Consider the following 15,628-nt stretch of genomic DNA (forward strand, 5'->3'; position numbering starts at 1 on the left):
AACAATAGCCACCTATTTGACCAAAGTGACAGCAAAAGAATTCAAAAGTAGGCCAGGCGCAGTGGCTCACACCTGTGATCCCAGCACTTCAGGAGGCCAAGGTGGGAGGATCCACGAGGTCAGGAGTTCAAGACCAGCCTGGCCAATATGGTGAAAACCCATCTCTACTAAAAATACAAAAGTTAGCAGGGCATGGTGGCGCATGCCTGTAGTCCCAGCTACTCAGAACGCTGAGGCAGGAGAATCACTTGAACCTGGGAGGCAGAGGTTGCAGTGAGCCGAGATTGCACCATAGCACTCCAGCCTGGGCTACAGAGTGAGACTCTGTCTCATAAAAAAAAGAATTCAAAAGTAAGTATAGAAGATAAAACAGCCGGGCGCGGTGGCTTACACCTGTAATCCCAGCACTTTGGGAGGGAGAGGTGGGCAGATCATGAGGTCAGGAGATCAAGACCATCCTGGCTCACACGGTGAAACCCCGTCTCTACTAAAAATACAAAAAAATTAGCTGGGCCTGGTGGTGGGCGCCTGTAGTCCCAGCTGCTTGGGAGGCTGAGGCAGGAGAATGGCATGAACCCGGGAGCCGGAGCTTGCAGTGAGCCGAGATCGCACCGCACCACTGCACTCCAGCCTGGGCGACAGAGAAAGACTCCGTCTCAAAAAAAAAAAAAAAAAAAAAAAAGGAAGATAAAACAACTGTAAAGGAAACATAGCTTTTTTTTTTTCTTTTTTTTTTTTTCTTGATACGGGGTCTTACTCTGTTGCCCAGGCTGGAGTGCAGTGGCATGATCTCGGCTTACTGCAACCTCTGCCTCCTGGGTTCAGGCGATTCTTTTGCCTGAATAGCTGAGATTACAGGTGCCCGCCACCATGCCCAGCTAATTTTTTGTATTTTTAGTAGAGATCGGATTTCATTATGTTGGCCAGGCTGGTCTCAAACTCCTGGCCTCAGGTGATCTGCCCACCTTGGCCTCCCAAAGTGCGGGGATTACAGGCGTGAGCCACGGCACCCGTCTCATAGCTCTTTTAAAAAGTGAAAAGTGTTGTCTTAAATAATGAAGGACATAATCAAGGTTAACATAAAGCATAGAAAATTACTCTGATAAGACACAAAATCTTGGTTTCCTAGGCAGATCACTCAAAAGAGAAGGATAACCTCTTTCTCCTATAATCTCTTATTAAGAGCAGACCAATAATCCAAGGAAACTTTGTCATTTTTAATATAGAGAAAGCTAAATTGTAGTTTCACACCAGTGTACTTTTGGTGTACAATTTTACTCTTTCTAGTGTACTTTTTTTATTTTTTAAAGCCCTTATAAATAAACCTATCCAATCTTAGTCAGCTTTGACCACGAGATAAAATTCCTTTTCCAAGATTCCTTTTCCACAAGCACTCTACAACTTTTTATATCCATTCAGTTTTTGTCTTCTACTTTTTATCTTTCTCATTCTGGAACAACCAGTCATTTTAATCTAGGATAAAATTACTCTCTTTTTCTCTTAACAGAAACACATCCTACATTGCTTGCATACTTTTTATGCAAAGTTGCTTCTCCTCACCCTTACAATTTCTAGTAGTTTTATTTACATATATTGATTATTATTTTTAACCATTAGTAACCTCTTTTTTTTTAACAGAGAAAACTAGGAAGTAGACAATTGTGGATTGTCTGTCACATACCAGCCGTCTGTGGCAGACTAGCGTATTTTATGAATATATATCATCCGACAACTTTTATAGGTATATGCTTCTTCATAGTACAATTTTCCAATGTGGCAAAAAGAACATGTTTATTAATAGATGCAAATATATTTAGCTTGGCTGTACCATATAAAAATAAGAAACCAGAAGTATATAAAATTAAACTTATGCTTAATAATGAATGTTTCAGTAGTTTATCTTACTTAGAAATGATCTACATATTTAATGGATATCTATTATTTAACTTAGCATAACTGTAAGTTTCCAAATTACCAAAAAGATTTTGGAAACTATTTTCAGGCAGACATACCATTAAACATAGCTAGCCATCATCTCACGTTATTTCTCTGTTAAGTACTTTTATAGTCTACGCCTGTTAGGCAAGTATTGCATAAGCAAAAACCTAAAAAGTTTCAATACATTGGTTTTTTTGTTTTACTGCTGTGCTTGATATGCATAAAGTAACGAATATCAAGTGACTCATTTTTACTACATCATTACTTGTACATTTGTTCTTAGAGTGAATTTATAATTTTTATAATCTTTGTGTTGTTGTTGTTTTGAGCTAGGGTTTCACTCCATTGCCCGGCTGGAGTAAATGGCGTGATCTCCTCTCACTGCAGCCTCGACCTCCCAGGCTCAGGTGATCCTCCCACCTTGGCCTCTGGGGTAGCTGGGACGACAGGCACACGCCACCATGCCTGGCTAATTTTTTGTATTTTTTGTAGAGACAGGGTCTTACTATATTGCCCAGGCTGGTGTTGAGCTCCTGGGCTCAGGCAATCTGCCCACCTTGGCCCCCAAAGTCCTGGGATTACAGGCGTGAACCACCACACCTGGCCAATTTTTATAATCTTAAATATCTAGTAAATATAATATTACCTCACTTGACTAGTAACCCCAAGTAGAATAAAAATGAGCATATCATACTTAATGATGAAAATTATAAGGCATACTCATTTTTATTAAGCCAGTAATACCAAATTAGTCTTATTTATCAAAGATTTACTCAATACATGTGAACTTGAAAAACATTTGGGTTAGTTCTTATATTTCTAAGAGTTTTAGGAATATTAACTTTACTTAAGCATTATTTATCTCTAAGTCAATTTAAACAGCATTCTTTTATAGGATTTTAGAAATTAATTTGATGGGGCCAGGCGTGGTGGCTCATGTCTGTAATCCCAACACTTTGGGAGGCCAAGGCAAGTGGATCACTTGAGGCCAGGAGTTTGAGACCAGCCTGGCCAGCATGGTGAAACCCTGTCTCTACTAAAAAATAAGAGAGGCCAGGTGTGGTGGCTCATGCCTGTAATCCCAGCACTCTGGGAGGCTGAGGTGGGAGGATCACCTGAGGTCAGGAGTTCAAGGCCAGCCTGGCCAACATGGCGAAACCCTATCTCTACTAAAAATACAAAAATTAGCCGAGTGTTGTGGTGCACACTCGTAATCCCAGCTACTCAGGAGGCTGAGGCAGGAGAATTGCTCCAACCCAGGAGGCAGAGGTTGCAGTTAGCCAAGATTGCGCCACTGTACTCCAGCCTAGGCAACAGAGTAGTCTCAAAAAAAAAAAAAAGAGAGACAGACAATAAAAATCTGTCCGTTCGGTTTTTAATTTTTTATGTTATTTTATTTTATTTTATTTTTACAGAGTTTTGCTGTTTTGCCCAGGCTGAAGTGGCACAATCTCAGCTCACTGCAACCTCCACCCCCTGGGTTCAAGTGATTCTTCTGCCTCAGCCTCCCGAGTAGCTGGGCGCCCACCACCATGCCCAGCTAATTTTTGTATTTTTAGTAGAGATGAGGTTTTGCCATGTTGGCCAGGCCAGTCTCAAACTCCTGGCCTCATATGATTCACCCACCTCTGCCCCCCAAAGTGTTAGGATTACAGGCGTGAGCCACCAAGCCTAGCCTGTCCTTACATCTTAAGAATCAAAATCAAAAGTGCTTCAACAGACTGTCATTTGCTGCCCTTCTTCAGGAGCCAGACTCATCAACGTGATCCCTAATCAGTCAGGAGTGAAGGCAAAGTCTTCAAAGGTGAACACTTGAGGTCCTGGGTGAGCAGTTTTGGGAGTCCATTGATGAATCTGATCCTATGTGAGTCACAACACCGTAACAGTTCAGGAAAAAATTATTCTGACACTTGTTACAATGATAAGGAAGACTTTATTCAGGACAATTACAATAGGTATCAAGACTCAATAGAGTAGAGAGACAGGGCTCAATTCCAAATACAGCAAGGACAAGTGGGGATTTATAACCAACTTTCAGAGTTGTGGAGTCTATGGATGGAAATTATGAAGATGAGACATCAACGGTAGGGAAATTTTTTTTTTTTTCCCCTTTTGAGACAAGGTCTTGCTCTGTTACTGTCACTCAGGCTGGAGTGCAGTGGCACAATCATGGCTCACTGCAGCCTTGACCTCCTGGGCTCAAGCAATCCTTTTACCTCAGCCTCCAGAGTAGCTGGGACCACAGGTGTGTACCACCATGCCTAGCTAATTTTTTAATTTTGTTTTTTTTTTAGAGATGAGGTCTTGCTATGTTACCCACACTGGTCTTGAACTCTTGGCCTCAAATGATCTTCCTGCCTGGCACTCCCAAAGCGTTGAGATTACAGGCGTGAGCCACCATGCCCAGCCTACAGTAGGGAGATTATTGTTAAACCAACTTAAACAGGGCTCTTGTTAAAGCAGGCCAGGGTGATCAGGTATTAAGGATGGGGGATTCTCTCTATACTGACTTAATAGAATTCATGATACAACTGAACTATGCAGGCCTGGCAAGGATGGGAGCCAACATTGAGGCTAATTGAAAGGAGAGGAGAATTCAGAGGATTTTTTTTTTTTTTTTTTTGAGATGGGGTCTCACTATGTCACCCAGGCTGGAATGCAGTGGTGAGATCTCAGTTCACTGCAACCTTCGCCTCCTGGGTTTAAGTGATTCTCCTACCTCAGCCACCCTTGTAGCTGGGATTATAGGTGTGTGCCACCACACCCGGCTAATTTTTTTTAATTTTTTTGTATTTTTAGTAGAGACGGGGTTTCACCACGTTGGGCACACTGGTCTCAAACTCCTGGCCTCAAGTGATCTGCCCACCTCAGCCTCCCAGAGTGCTGGGTTTACAGGCATGAGCCACCATGCCTGGCCCATTCAGAGGATCTTGACTAAAATTTGATCAAGGAGAGTCTTTGCCAGTCCCTAGAAGGGGGATCCGTATTTTCATTTTGCACTAGGCCCCACAAATTGTGTAGCTAGCCAGTCCTGTGCATAGCCCAGGTAGCATGAATACGTATGCTATTTGTTTCCTTGGGATTCTATTTCCTCAGGCATTAGCTGGCGAAAAGTTTAGCCTGAACATTCTTTTTGCCACAATCTGGTCTCCAGATCTCCTAGTGAACACATGCTTGGACAAAGCCAAGCACTTATCTCCCAAGAATGAAATAATTTTTAGCTATGGATTTGTTCCAATTCAGTTTATGCAGGAAAATATTTTCTATCTCTAGAGTGGCATGGTTCAGTTGATAAGGTGCTAATTTAAATGACTAAGCAGAATGTTAACATCTCAGTTCAAAGGATCTGAGTTTGTGTAACTTGCTGATTCATGGCTTCTTTTGAAGAATTGGGAATTAACTGGCCTTAGGTTTATATTACTAAAAAGTTCACCAAAGTGTGGCTGGGCATGGTGGCTCACACCTGTAATCCCAGCTACTCAGGAGGCTGAGCCAGGAGAATCACTTGATCCCGGGAAGCAGAGGCTGCAGTGAGCTGAGACTGTGCCACTGCACTCCAGCCTGGGTGCCAGAGCAAAACTCTGTCTCAAAAAAAAAAAAAAAAAAAGTTTACCAAAGTGAACAGAAATGAGGAGTTGACCTAAGGACAAATTTCAGTTCTTTACCCCCACCCAGAATGCAGAAGCAATCCCCCAAATTGCAGTTTTCCAGCTTCAAATACTCGAAGATCCAGCCTCCATCAGCCCTTGATAGCAAAGCTTTTGCTGCTGTAATTGTTATACTAAGATTCTTTGATTTTATTTTGGCCAAGCTTTATAGTATGCACTTTTCCTTTGAGTCACACTTTTCGGCCTTTGGAACTTGCCCTATGCTGTGGTTTGAATGTGTCCCCCAAAGTTCATGTGTTGGGAAATTAATCCCCAGTGCAACAGTGTTGGGAGGTGGGGCCTAATAAGTGGTGATTATGATATGAGGGCTCTGTCCACAGGAAGGGGGTTGGTTAGTTATTGTGAGAGTGGGCTTCTTGTAAAGTGAGTTTGGCCCCTCCTGCTCTCTCACACATGCTCTCTTGCCCTTCCGCCATGGGATAACATAGTAAGAGGGTCCTTGCCAGATGGAGGCCCTTGACCTAGGACTTCTTGGCCCTCAGAACTGTAAGAAATAACTTAAAAATAATAATAACAAATTGCCCAGTCTGTGGTATGCTGTTATAGCAGTGGCTCATACCTGTAATCCCAGCACTTTGGGAGGCCAAGGCGGGTGGGTCACTTAAGGTCAAGAATTCGAGACCAGCCTGGCCAACATGGTGAAACCCCATCTCTACTAAAAATACGAAAATTAGCCAGGCGTGGTGGCACACGCCTGTAACCCCAGCTACTCGAGAGGCTGAGGCAGGAGAATTGCTTGAACCCAGGAGGCAGAGATTGCAGTGGGCTGAGATCACACCATTGAACTCCAACCTGGGCGATAAAGCGAGACTCCATCTCCAAAAAAAAAAAAAAAAAAAAGGCAGGGTGCGGTGGCTCATGTCTGTAATCCCAGCACTTTGGGAGGCTGAAGCGGGCAGATCACAAGGTCAGGAGTTCAAGACCAGCCTGACCAACATGGTGAAACCTTGTCTCTACTAAAAATACAAAAATTAGCTGGGCGTGGTGGTGTGCGCCTGTAGTCCCAGCTACTCACGAGGCTGAGGCAGAAGAATCACTTGAATCTTGGGGGGCAGAAGTTGCAGTGAGCCAAGATTGCACCACTGCACTCAAGCCTGGGAGACAGAGCAAAACTCTTGTCTCAAAAAAAAAAGTGGAAAAAAGGACAGGTCTAGTTTTGTTTAAACAGGCCCCAGGAATAAAGACCTGATATTTTTAACTGTAGGCTGCTTTTGAATTAAATTCAGTTTTGAGAATTGAATTCATTCAGATTAACCCTAGAGACCTCCAGGTTACTAGATTCCTAAAAGCTACTCACCTCCACAAGACCCAAATCGGGTAAGCCTGGAAGTTGACAAAGCAACAAAAGTGGATGCTGACTCTAGAAATCCAAAGCAGCTCTTGACCCTCTAGACAACTTCAGTTTCCTCCAGGACTCACATGGAAGCAAGCCAAGTAGTTATTACATATCTAATTCAGTGTTTGAGTGAAATATGAGAGTGTTGTATTGGGTTAAAGGGCATAGGAAATCCTTGCCGTCACATCACGATGGCTCTTCATTTTATATTCTTTGAATAAGGAAGATTCCAGAAGCTACCTTCTCAACACAAATCACAATGGCTTCCACAATGGGCAGTGATGCTTGAGAAATGTCACGTTGCTTAACACTCAGACTTTTTGAACTATGCATCAAAGTATTTGTGTAAAATACGACTATAAGGGCCCTTCATGCAAAGATGTCTACAAACATTTTCATTTTCTTGTAAATAATTACTGGAAAGGGAAAAAAAAGCAATTAGAAGGAAGGACTTCAGCATCCTAAGTTCTTGTGCCCCATCCAAATCTGCTTTCTAAAGTCTCTATGGGAAAACCAGAAATATCATTTTAATGGCCTGGGTGGGTTCTTGCATTATAAGTATACAGAGCAGTATGTTGAGAAAGCTTAGTGCTCTGAATCACCCAATGTACTTTATACATTTATTTAGAGAAGAATAGTTTAGTTTTAATTATTTATGATAATAGCTCTCAGTGCACTAGTAAATGTCCTTTGGTGCATATTTTGTAAAAGTAATGAAGTCTTTGTAATGTGAGCTTTCTCTTCAGCTATAAGCTGCCCTCTTTTTTTGCTGAAGAACCAGGGCAGCAGAATGTGTTTGTGTTTGTGTATAAGTGTGTGTATAAATTACCAGGCTTGAGGTTTAGCAAAATGCTGTTGAACGTAATTGAGGATTTCTAAGAATTATTCCTGGATGTACTCACTGTCCCCCCTCCCAATCATCCTCTCTTACAGCCATAGCCTTAGCAACTTGGCCAGAGAAGGCATCACCATGAGGGAGATGAGCAGCCTGTCTGAATATTTGTTTTTGTTTTCTTTCAGTGTTTTTCTTATTGTTTTTCCTCTGTTGCAATAATCTATGATATTGTAATAAAACACATAGCTAGAAAGAATATAAATCTATTGTATTTCCCTCTGGCCTAAGTTATATATACTATAGCTTATGGATAAGTCTTATTATGTCAAGGAATCTTCTCTTTTTTTCTTTTCTTTTCTTTTTTTTTTTTTTTTGAGACAGAGTCTTGCTTTGTCACCCAGGCTGGCGTGCAGTGGTGTGATCTCGGCTCACTGCAACCTCTGCCTCCTGGGTTCAAGCTATTCTCCTGTCTCAGCCTCCTGCATAGCTGGGATTACAGGCACGCACCACCATGCCTGGCTAATTTTTGTATTTTTAGTAGAGATGGAGTTTCACCATGTTGGCCAGGATGGTCTCGATCTCTTGACCTCATGATCCGCCCACCTCAGCCTCCCAAACTGCTGGGATTACAGGCGTGAAGCACCGCGCCCAGCGTAATTGACTTATTTTCAAATGAGATCCTAAACTAATCATAGTCATTCAGACAGAACAATAGTTCTGGCAATGTCAAAATTATCCACCTACAGATTAGACATGGCTTCTGTGTGAGTGAAACATACTGACCAGCTTTGCTTCTTGTCTCTAGAAAAAAGAAATAAAGAGCCTTTCAGACATTAGATTTGAAGTAAATGGGCCACTCATGAATTAAAACCAATGGAAGAAATCAGATAATCTGGATGGAAATCTGGGGGCTGATTCTTGTGGGACAAATGCAGTGCCTGGTTCCTGAAGCAACAATGCCAGAAGAGACATGTGGGGAACATGTCAGACTGAAGGCACCCTGCTCCATGTGGATGGGTACAAAATCGGTGGCAGCTTCTAAAATGCGTGGCAATGCCACCTGCCCATCAAGGTTAGAATGTCAGTTCACAGATGCAACAGAAAAGACAAGATTGATCATGAAAATTGCTTTAACACTTCTTTTCTTCTTCTTTCTTTCTTTTCTTTTTTTGAGACAGAGTCTCACTCTGTCGCCCAGGCTGGAGTGCAGCAGCACAATCTCGGCTCACTGCAACCTCTGCCTCCCAGGTTCAAGCTAATTCTCCTGCCTCAGCCTCCGGAGTAGCTGGGATTACAGGCACATCCCACCATGCCCAGCTAATTTTTGTATTTTTAGTAGAGATGGGATTTCACGCCAGGCGTGGTGGCTTACGCCTGTAATCCCAGCTCTCAGGGAGGCAAGAGGCAGGAGGATAGCTTGAGCCCAGGAGTTCGAGACCTGCCTGGGCAATATAGCGAGACCCCATTCTCCAGAAAAAGGAAAAAAAAAAAAAAAAAAAGAGATGGGATTTCACCACTTTGGCCAGGCTGGTCTCGAACTCCTAACCTCAGGTGATTCTCCTGCCTTGGCCTCCCAAAGTGCTGGGATTATACGTGTGAGCCATTGCACCCAGCTTTAACATTTCTATCTACAAAGTTTTCTTGTTAAATGGAAGAGGACTATTGCAGCCATCTATTGCCATGTAACAGATATCCCAAAACTTAATGGCTTAAACCATACCATTTTATTTATTTGCTTACAATTCATGTTAAGATTCATTAGTTCATCATGAGATCCCTCCACCAAGAAAAAAACAAACTGTGTTGATCACCTTTGGAGGATCCTAGGGAAACAACTGGCTAATTTAAAATCGGCTTAGATGTTTTGTAGTTCATAGGCGTGGTAATTGGGTGTTCACGTGCATGTGTGAGATGTGCCACGCTCCAGCCTTGTTACAACATCAGCATGTTACCCATCTAACATGAAAACAATAAAATAAAACAAAATAAAATTGGGTTAATAGAGAGAATTAAGAATTTATCTTGTCTTTACATATACTCTACCTGCCAGCATTGAAGAAACATTTGTCGACAAAAGTATTTCAGATAAAAAAGAAGCAATTTTTAAAATCACCATTTGTGACCCCTAATTAGCTACTGACCCTAGGCAATGACTATCAATGTCTGACAATGTCATAAGAAGAGACTTTTGAACATTATCATGTGCCTCCTGATGGATGTGTGCAACATCACCCATTAAGTTGTGTTGCCAACAATACCAACCAAGTGTTGAATCTGATCAGGCCTTTAATTCTAACTACCATTTCACAGGAAATAACAAGGAACACTGTAACACATTTTCTTAAAAAAAACAGTATAAGGATGGAATCAGCAAAAATCTAGACTATGGGAAACTCAGTAGGTCAAAAAACCAAGTTTCTTCAATAAAAAAAAATTAAAAATAAAACAGAGAGTGATGGGGTGGATGGTAAATGGGTGCAGATGTGGGGAGAAAGTTAAAATACTTAGCAATCAGTTGCAATGCATGGGCCTTATTTGGATCCAAACAAAAACTGTAAAAGAAGAAGAAAGCCAGGCACAGTGGATCACACCTGTAATTCCAGAACTTTAAAAGGCCAAGTGGATCACTTGAGCTCAGGAGTTCAAGACCAGCCTAGGCAACATGGTAAAATCCTGTCTGTACAAAAAGTACAAAAATTAGCCAGGCATGGTGGTGCATACCTGTAGTCCCAGCTACTCAGGAAGCTGAAGTGGGAGAGTCTCTTTAGCCCAGGAGGTGGAGGCTGCATTGAGCCATGATCATGCCACTGCACTCTAGCCTGGATAACAGAGCAAGACCCTGTCTCAAGAAAGGAAAAAAAAAAGAAGAAAAAGAAAAATATAATAAGAAGTCATTTGGGGAAGTGTGAACAATGACCAGATATTTGATGATATTAAGGAATTAGTGTTAATTTTTTTAGATGTGATGGTAACATTATAATTCTGCTAAAAAAAAAAAGAGTTTTTGTTTGGGTGCAGTGGCTCACATCTGTAATTCCAGCACTTTGGGAGGCTGAGGCAGGAGGACTGTTTGAGCCCAGGAGTTCAAGGTTATAGTGAGTTATGATCCTGCCACTGCACTCCAGCCTGGGTGACACAGGAAAGCCCTGTCTCAAAAAATAGTTCTTATCTTTTAGACATAATACCAAAATATATACAAGGAAATGATGTATTATCTAGAATTTTTTCTAAATAATCGGGGGTGAGATTGTAGGTGGGTATATAGGTGAAACAAAAGTGGCTATTTATTGTTAGCTGAAGTTAGGCAACAGATATATTGGGAAGTTCATACTATTATCTCTATTCAAGTGTGTTTGAGAAGTTCCGTAGTATTTTTTTAATCAATGGAAATGACTGAAAGAAATGAAATATCATAGCTTCCAAACCAGAATGGGGAGAAAAGGAAAGAGAGGGCAGGGAGAAAAAACAAGAAAACTTTATTAGTCCTGTAGAAGGCAAGAAAGAAGAAAAAAAAAGTTACTCAAATAGTCGTCTCCTAGTAAATGAGACCCCTTTTCCCAAATCTAACACAGTCATGTTTCAACTGCTCATATCTGGTCTCTGTAGTGAAAGTGCATTGAGCTAGGACAAGAGGTTCTAATCCTGGCCCTCTCTGGGCTAAGTGTGCCTTGCATGGCTCCTCAGGCTATATTAAGAGCCTGGACATCCTTTGACCATTGGCAGCTTTGTGACAGCTGGCTGGGGCTTGAGATTCAGTTTGCTGCCACAGAAGAAAGCAAAGCCAACTGGGTCACATGAGGAAGTAATCTGAGCCCTTAGCTCCAACCTGCAAGCTAAGTTTCATCTTGCTTGCTGCTGTGTGGCTGTCAGGGATAACCTGATGCCACATGACCAAAAGAAAAAGCCAACCTCTAAGACCCCCTTGCCGAGAATGTTGTCTTTTACAAATTCTTGAAATATGATTTGGCAAGTTTCTAGTAAGAGTGACTGGCAGCTGACTTGAATGAAAATAAATGTCAGAGAAGGGGGAAATGGGATTGGAGGAGTGAATACCACAAAGATGGCTGCATCTTAGTGACTGTATTTTTAGAGGGGATGGGAATCTTGAAGAGGAAGAAAATCTTTCTTCCCTCTCTCAAACATTGTTATGAATACATGTTACTTATTTTTTTCTTCCTTCCAGGTGCAACCCTTTCAGCTGCTTTCTAGTTATTTCCCCATATGTTCTCTATTTTTTTTTTCTTTTTTGCCCTTTGATTTCTTTTTTCAAAGCAGAACTCTACTTATTGCCATCTACTAAGCACTGCATTTCTCCCCATATCTCTCCCTGGATGTGCAGCTTTCTTATCTTATTCCCCATCTCCACTCCTGTTCCCCTTGCCTCTTTGTCAAATCTTGTGCTGCTTTTTTGTTGTTGTTAATCGCTCCTCTGCCTCTACTTTTCCTCTGAATTTCTATACCGTAGTCACTCTGAAACTCAGTGCCTTGTTCTCTTCTTGCTCTTGTCCCCTCTAGTGCATATAACGTCCATGAAAGGATTATGCAGCCAGAAGCTCTCAGAGTAAGGTCAGAGTGTTCTGATGTGGAAAAGCTTCTACAGTGACTGCACTTTATTGGTGGAGGTTGTTGTCCCTTTTTATCCTCCTAGAGCATTTACTAGGTATAATGTTGGGATCTTTCTTTGTTTTGCTCATAAAAATCTCTTAGGGCTCTGAAAGTCAGGTTGCTTTTTCCTTCCTAACTTCTGTCTCAATTTTATTATCACCGTAAGTGGCATCTGGTTGACAATGAGAAGAAAGAATTCAGACAAAGAAATAGAACGGAGGAAAAAATGACCTGTGACACCCACCAAAATCCAGCTTGGGCTTAGCTAATGTTTTTCTTGAGAAATTGTGGTACACCAACACAGTAATACTCTTTTATAACGATGGAGATCTAGAACTGTTCTAAAAAGGAAACAAACAAAAAAAAACTATATGAAAGAAAATTTTTAAAAAATTAGTATACCAAGTGGTAGATCCGCAAACTATTTATTTGGATAGCAATACCTAAACTTACTGTATCAGCACCATCCAAAATATTTTCTATATATTCACCCATAGTTTTCTCAACAGATTTATGGGCCGGGTCGTATTATAAGCCCAATTCTGCAGGTGAGAAAAATGAGGCACAGAGAGGTTAACTCTTTTGTCCATGATTACACAGTTAGTAAGTAGTAGCCTCAGATCTGATCCCAAGCCATCTGGCTACAGAGTTCACGGAATTAGCTGCTGTAGCATTTTGAATTTTTATAGAAATTCTTATTTGCTTTCATTAATAAAGCTCTAAATCAAGTTTAGCCCTCCAGTGTTTCAGTAAGAAGATGAGTTTCAGGATTTGGACTACCTAAAAATTTTGTATAAACCTCATCACATTCGACAGACTTCTACCTGATATTCTTAGGTAACAGGCAGTGGGAGGCCAGAGGGAAGCCAGAGGAGAAGGTGTCCAATAATTAGAAAGTCTTCAGGCTGGGCACAGTGGCTCACGCCTGTAATCCCAGCACTTTGGGAGTCCGAGGTGGGCAGATCACAAGGTCAGGAGTTTGAGATCAGCCTGACCAACAGGTGAAACCCCGTCTCTACTAAAAATACAAAAATTAGCCAGGCGTGGTGGTGCATGCCTGTAATCCCAGCTATTCAGGATCGCGCCACTGCACTCCAGCCTGGGTGACAGAGCGAGACTCTGTCTGAAAAAAAAAAAAAAGAAGAAAGCCTTCAGTTCCTTTGTTTGTTTGTTTTTGAGATGGAGTCTCAAAATGGTAGCACAGGCTGGAGTGCAGTGGCATGATCTTGGCTCACTGCAACCTCTGCCTCCTGGATTCAAGCGATTCTCCTGCCTCACCCTCCCAAGTAGCTGAGGTTACAGGCACCTGCCACCACACCGGGCTAACTTTTTTTGTATTCTTTTAGTAAAGACAGTGCCATGTTGGCTGGGCTGGTCTCGAACTCCTGACCTCAAATGTCTGCCTGCCTCAGCTTCCCAAAGTGCTGGGATTACAGGTGTGAGCCACTGTGACTAGCCAAAAGCCTTCAGTTCTTAAAGTGCTTTTTTTTTTTTTGAGGCAGAGTCTCACTCTGTCGCCCAGGCTGGGGTGCAGTGGCATGCTCACTGCAACCTCCGCCTCCTGGGTTCAAGCGATTTTCCTGCCTCAGCCTCCCGAGTAGTTGGGATTACAGGTGCGCACCATCATGCCTGACTAATTTTTGCATTTTTTGTAAAGACGGGATTTCACCATGTTGGCCAAGCTGGTCTCAAACTCCTGACCTCAAGTGATCCTCCCCCATTGGCCTCCCAAAGTGCTGGAATTACAGGTGTGAGCCACTGTGCCTAGCCCAGTTCTTAAAGTACTTTAAGTAGTTAGTTGTTCCTAATTATCCACCACTAGACATAATGCTAATATATCCTTATAGCGTAATCTTTGTTTATATCCATGATTCTAAAAAAGTTATAATGAAGACAGTTTAAAAATAAGTCATATAATTTTCACCAGTATCAGGAAGGAATATTATAAGATCATTGTTAAATGATAGTTTTCAGAGAAAATTATTTTATATGAAAAATTCTAAGTAGAACCATCGCATAGAATACAATTCAAAAATTTTAAAAAGAACAAGAAGAGACTCAATAAGGATAAATTTTAATGTAACCAGAAATCAGATTGTATATGCTGGAAGTAATATGTGATTTTAAAAATCAACATGCATGGCCGGGCATGGTGGTTCTCGCCTGTAATCCCAGCACTTTGGGAGGCCGAGGTGGGCAAATCACAAGGTCAGGAGTTTGAGACTAGCCTGGCCAACATGGTGAAACCCCATCTCTCCTAAAAATACAAAAAATTAGCTGGGCATGGTGGCATGTGGCCGTAATCCCAGCCACTCGGGAGGCTGAGGCAGGAGAAACACTTGAACCCTGGAGGCAGAGGTTGCAGTGAGCTGAGACTGTACCACTGCACTCCAGCCCAGGTGACAGTGCGAGACTCCATCTGAAAACAAAAACAAATCAACATGCACAACTTAATTTAAAGGAATTTTAATATACAATGATATAGGCCGGGCGCGGTGGCTCAAACCTGTAATCCCAGCACTTTGGGAGGCTAAGGCGGGCAGATCACAAGGTCAGGAGAGCGAGAACATCCTGGCTAACACGGTGAAACACCGTCTCTACTAAAAATACAAAAAAAAAAAAAAATTAGCCGGGCATGGTGGCGGGCGCCTGCAGTCCTAGCTACTTGGGAGGCTGAGGCAGGAAAATGGTGTGAACCTGGGAGGTGGAGCTGGCAGTGAGCCAAGATCGCACCACTGCACTCTAGCCTGGGCGACAGAGTGAGACTCCATCTCAAAAAAAAAAAAAAAATATATATATATATATATATAGAGAGAGAGAGAGAGAGAGAGAGAGAGAATGATATAAAAAAATAGAAAGATGTTGTTGTGACATGAATGTGCTATTCATGTATTGCAGGTGAATTGTCAAGATGATATGGTAAATTTACATATGCTGGTGGTAGCAAGTATAAAACCCAGATATATAAGTCAAGGTAGGAAATATCTATCATTTGAGAAGGAATTATCTACAAAATGTAAGAATTTGACCAGGAGCCAAGAAAAAGGCTGTTGAGCCTCACTGTTAGCTCTTGCTCCTATGAGACTACAGAAAAGCTGTCTCTCTTCTGTTGTTTACAGTGAATTGTCTATAATCTTTTAATAGTTGGCAATGAATTTGCTGGAATAGCTGAGTGATTATCAATTCTTATACTCTACAGATCAATACTCCATCATTAAATTTTGGACATAGCTTTCAGTTGGCTGG

At 41.8% G+C, this 15,628-nt stretch overlaps 1 non-coding gene across 1 annotated transcript; it reads left to right on the forward strand.

The window, feature by feature from the left end:
• The first annotated feature begins 9,636 nt into the window (after positions 1–9,636).
• Positions 9,637–9,739, forward strand: LOC115934498 (small nucleolar RNA U13). The gene has a single exon (XR_004070289.1). It is a non-coding gene; the product is annotated as a small nucleolar RNA U13 (small nucleolar RNA).
• The last annotated feature ends 5,889 nt before the right edge of the window (positions 9,740–15,628 follow it).

The sequence above is a fragment of the Gorilla gorilla genome, chromosome 3 (genome assembly GCF_029281585.2).
Source record: "Gorilla gorilla gorilla isolate KB3781 chromosome 3, NHGRI_mGorGor1-v2.1_pri, whole genome shotgun sequence".
NCBI classification, from domain to species: Eukaryota; Metazoa; Chordata; class Mammalia; order Primates; family Hominidae; genus Gorilla; species Gorilla gorilla.